Source organism: Coenobita brevimanus, chromosome 50 (assembly GCF_032717465.1).
Source record: "Coenobita brevimanus isolate Jiangsu-jjx chromosome 50, ASM3271746v2, whole genome shotgun sequence".
Taxonomy (NCBI): Eukaryota; Metazoa; Arthropoda; class Malacostraca; order Decapoda; family Coenobitidae; genus Coenobita; species Coenobita brevimanus.
The window spans coordinates 30,796,720-30,802,256 of record NC_137003.1 but is presented as its reverse complement, the minus strand read 5'-3'; positions in this window follow the sequence as shown (position 1 = coordinate 30,802,256).

Below are 5,537 nucleotides of genomic sequence, written 5' to 3'. Positions count from 1 at the left end.
GGGCATCTGTCTTCTTAGTATAATAGGAAAAGTGTATGGTAGGATACTTATCGACAGAGTTAGAGAAAGAACAGAGAAATTAGTTGGAGAAGAACAGGGAGGCTTTAGGAAGGGAAGAGGTTGTGTAGATCAGATATTCATTCTTAGATCTTTAGTGGAAAAGTTTCTAGAGAAGGGAAAGAAGTTGTATGCGGCTTTCATAGATTTGGAGAAAGCATATGACAGGGTGGATAGACAAGGATTGTGGAAAGTGTTAAGAATATATGGAGTAGATGGGAAGTTGTTGAATACTGTGAAGAGTATGTACGATGGTGCAAAGGCTGCAGTGCGTGTGGATGGTGAACTAAGTGAATTTTTCTCTTTGAAAGTTGGTTTGAAACAGGGATGTGTCATGTGTCCATGGTTGTTCAATCTGTACATGGATGCGGTAATAAAAGAGGTACAAGGTAGGGTAGTGGATGTTGGAGTGGCCCTGGTGAGAGAGGATAGTATTTGGAAACTCCCTGTACTGTTGTTTGCAGATGATACTGTGTTGTTGAGTGAAGACGAAGGGGAGCTGCAAGGCTTGGTGGATGAGTTTGAGAGTGTAAGAAACGGAATCTAAAGATGAATGTAGGGAAGAGTAAAGTGATGGTCTTTGAGAGAGGTGAAGTCAGTGAATGTACAGCGAGGTTGGATGGTGAGGAATTGGAAAATGTGAGTACGTTTAAGTACTTGGGTAGTGTGATGAGTAAGGATGGAGGTTTGGAGGGTGAAGTGCTTGAAAGGGTACAGCAGGGAAGAAAGGCTGCTGGTTCTTTGAAAGCAGTGATAAGAAACAAGGAAGTGAGCATGGAAGTGAAAAAGTTACTACATGACAGTATTGTGATACCAACTCTAACGTACAGAAGTGAAGCTTGGACATTGTTGGAAGGACACAAGTCAAGAGTGAGAGCAGTGGAAATGAGTTATTTAAGAGGAGCATGTAGAGTCACATGGAGAGACAGGCTGACGAATGAGGATATAAAGAAGCGTAGTGGTGTTGATGTGGATGTGATAGGAAGCTCTATGAGGAACACACTGAGGTGGTTTGGCCATGTGAAGAGGATGGAGGGTGAAAGACTGACGAAGAGAGTGTATGTGAGTGAGGTGGAGGGGGGAAGAGGGAGGGGGAGGCCGAGGATGAGATGGAGGGATGGAGTGGAGAGGTATATGAGTGAGGGGGGTGTGAGTTGGGAGCAGGGCAGTGAAATGGCGGGGGACAGGGCGACTTGGAGGCGATTTGTTTGTGGCCACCCCAAACGGGATTGAGGCGTCTGGCAAAATATATATATATATATATATATATATATATATATATATATATATATATATATATATATATATATATATATATATATGCAGAGACTTCACTTCACCATAAGATATGTATGCAAACTAACCACAGGAGAAATGAAAGGAGCGACAGTGAGTATTTTCATATATTACATCTTCAGACAGAGTGAGACAGAAACGTAAAGGGTAGAGGTCTTGTATGCACACCCGCAGCAGGTAGTGGCACACAGAACAATGGATGACCTGAATTTTTACCTGTGGCTTAACTTATGGTCACCTGCAGCAGGGAGTGGAACACAAAAAAAGGCTCACCTGAATCTAAAAATGCACGTGACAAAGGAGGAGGCAGTAGGAGGGGAAGAAAGACCTCTACCCTTTACGTTTCTGTCTCACTCTGTCTTAATGTAGTATACGAAAGTAATGTTGCTCCTTTCATTTCTCCTGTGTTTTTTTTGTATATATATATATATATATATATATATATATATATATATATATATATATATGTGTGTGTGTGTGTGCATATATATATGTATGTATGTATATATATATATATATATATATATATATATATATATATATATATAAGTATATATATATATATGTATATATATATATATATATATATATATATATATATATATATATATATATTTATATGTATATATATATATATATATATATATATATATATATATATATATATATATATATATATATATATATACAGAGGCTTCTACATATATGTATGTATATATAAATATATATATATATATATATATATATATATATATATATATATATATATATATATATATATATATATATATATATATATATATATATATATATATATATATATATATATATACAGAGGCTTCTACATATATGTATGTATGTGTATATATATATATATATATATATATATATATATATATATGTAGGAGCCTCTATGGTATTGTGGTAGAGTGTGCGTTTTCGTACACGGGTGAGCCAGGGTTCGCGCCCCGCCAGGGTAATAAAGTTTGGGAGTGTTCACCCGGCCACGTATTGCATTGACGGACACAGGGGGTGCTGTGATTGAACCAGTGTCGCATTCTATAAGTATGCTTGCACCCAGTCGGCTTGCACAGGCCGATTACACTTGGTTCACAGACTACACACATATCCAAAGTCACTCCAAGACTACAATTACACTTACAAGCACTTCTCACCCTACATATAGTCTCTACTTGACAGCCTTAGCCACTTGGTAGAGATACATTGGCTGTATCGTCCCGACTTCGGTCAGGATTGGCCAGTCCTGCAGTGGATACTCAAACGGCTGATGATGATGATGATTATATATATATATAGTATACATATATGGATTTCATAACGCCAAAGGCCCAAAGTGTGTTTTTTGGGCGGGGGAGGGGGGAATGGGTTACAGCGGAGGCATCCTGTATTTTGATTTTTTCAGATATAGCAACCCTAACTTGATTTTTTTTTATGCGAGTAAGAAGGAACCAATATTGGCTAGGAGCCCACAAAGAATTCCTTGCAAGAAAAAAAAAATAATACAAAAGTGAACCATATTCAAGATCTGTTCATTTCGAGATGCCTGGACACACTGCGTTTGAAAGACTGGAGATCATAGGAAGTAGGAAATACAGACAGAGGGAGTCAGTTCCAGAGTTGACGTGTTGCATAAATGAAGGACTGGGAATAACAGTTAACTCTTGCATTGGAGAGTTGGACAGAAAAGGAATGAGAGTTTGATGCTAGATGGGTGCAACGCTCCCGTCGTTGGGGTGGAGGGATGCAAGCAGACTGTTCAGAGGAGCAGTGACCATTGAAGTAGCGATACAAAAGAGATAAAGAGGCAACAGTGCGGCAGAAAGACAGAGGTTGAAAGAAGTCAGTAAGAGGAGGAGAGTTAATGAGATGAAAAGCCTTTGACTCCACCCTATTGAGAAGAGCTGTATGTAGGGAGCCTCCTCATACATGAGAGTTGTACTCTACACCGGGGCGAATAAAAGCCGTGTATAAAGTTAACAACCATTCAGAGGTAAATAAGGTACGAAGTCGACTTAGCTCACCCAATTTCTTGGAAGCTGATTTTACAAGAGATGTAATATGATCTTTCCAAGATAAATCCCGAGTGAATGAAACCCGAAGCATGTTCAAAGATGATGCAGGCTAGAGGTGGTTATTATTAAACATTAGTGAGTACTCCTGTGGAAGATTTTGTGGAGTTGATAGGTGTAAAAACTGAGTCTTTGATGCATTAAAAACAAGAAGATTATTTTTACCCCATTCAGAGATACGAACCAAGTCAGACATTAGGTGTGCCATCCGTTGTTTGTTGAAGTAACTGCTGGGATGGACGTTGCGGGAACCAAATGGAAGGGTGAAGGGTGGAGCCATCTGCGTACGAGTGGATAGGGTTAGACGTACAGCTTAGAAAGTAATTGATGAATAAAAGGAAGAGAGTTGGTGATAGGACAGACCCCTGAGGAACACCACTGTTGATAGATCTAGGAGAAGAACAATGGCCGTCTACAACGGAGGTTACAGTACGACCAGAAAGGAAGCTGTAGATGAATGCACAGATAAAGGATAGAACCCGTAAGAGGGCAGTTTGGAAATTAAGGATTTATGCCAGACTCGATCGAAAGCCTTTGAGATATTAAGTGCGATGGCAAAGCTTTCTCCAAAGTCCTGAAAGGAGGATGATCAGATGTCTGAAAGGTATGTGAGAAGGTCGCCAGTGGAACATCCTATACTGACGATCAGAAAGAAGGTTGTGACAGGAAAGATGTTTAAAATTTTTCTGTTAAGAATAGCCTCGAAAACTTTTGAGACACAGGATGTTAAAGCAATTGGACGATAGTTAGAGGGTTTGGAATAGTCACCCTTCTTTGGGACTTGCTGAGTGAGAGCAAACTTCCAGCAAGAAGGAAAGGTACAAGTTGAAAGTCAATGAATTACCTCACAAAATTTATATGGAGGCTCTAACTTTGCAAGTTATTCTTAGTTTTACGTAAAAACTAAAGCCAAATATCAATTTTACCTATATTAAGATATAACACTTTCTTCCGTTTTCCACGTCACCATACTAGGCATGACGTCAGGTACAGTGGAATATTCCTATCCTTCTAAGTGTTTATATACGTATTTACATTATAGTTGTCCATAAAGGGTAAATATAGTAGCATTTGATTTATTAATAACAGGGATTATTAACCAGATACTAGAGTAAACTCATGGGTTAATAAACCACTTGAACTAGTGATAAACATTTTCGGGCATTTTCCTTTGCTTTTAAATGGGACAGCTATGTTAAAAAGGTGTACAAATACCGCTACACACAGGATATCTCCCTGTGAGGGAAAACGGTTTCCACAGTTTGGAGGTTGGGCGAAAAATAATACGCAGTATCACGTAATTTGACCTCTAGCTAGAAGATCTCCCCACAAGTCTCGAGAGCCCTGTGCGCGGCCCTTGTGGGTTGCACACTTTGTCTCAATTTTCCTCCACCATTCACAATCTCAGGGATAGCCGTTAACTCAAGGGACACCAATTTATCGATGGTTTTTATGCTGACCTGTCCGCTACATTTAATTTTCACAAGTCTCAGCACCCCCTCCGCATCTGGATGTGTGATGACTTTAGCTAATGGCCATTGGGACCTTGGTTGGTCTGTTTTTTACTAAGACCACATCTATGTTTATGATGGACTTGTTACTGGCAGCTTTAGCCCTAAAATACCTTTCTCTTAGGCTCAAAAGATAATCCCCAGTGTCTATTCCATATGTCCAATACTTTTTTCAAACGTTGATAACCTTCATGCAGATGTTGCCCTAGTTCATTATTCTCTTTGATGGGATCATCCACTTCCTTCTGATATCAGCACAACGCACCAGATGGAGCTTTCTGCCATACAACGTAAGAGCTGGTGTCAAGGCCTCAATTGATAAACTAGTGTCACACAGATAAAGGTCTATCATTAATTCTAGCCCCAGTTTCAGTTATTACTTTTCTCAGCTCTTGTTTCGTGATCTTAGTTCTGATCTTAGTTCTGTGTAAGATTTTCCTTAGATAATTCTTTTACGGTACCAATCATTCGTTCCGTGAATCCATTTTGCCATGGGGCTCTGGGAGCTATGAACTGCCAGGTACAATTTCGGATTCCCAGGGTCGACTTAACCTTTGAATCATTCAGTATACTTAAAAGTGAA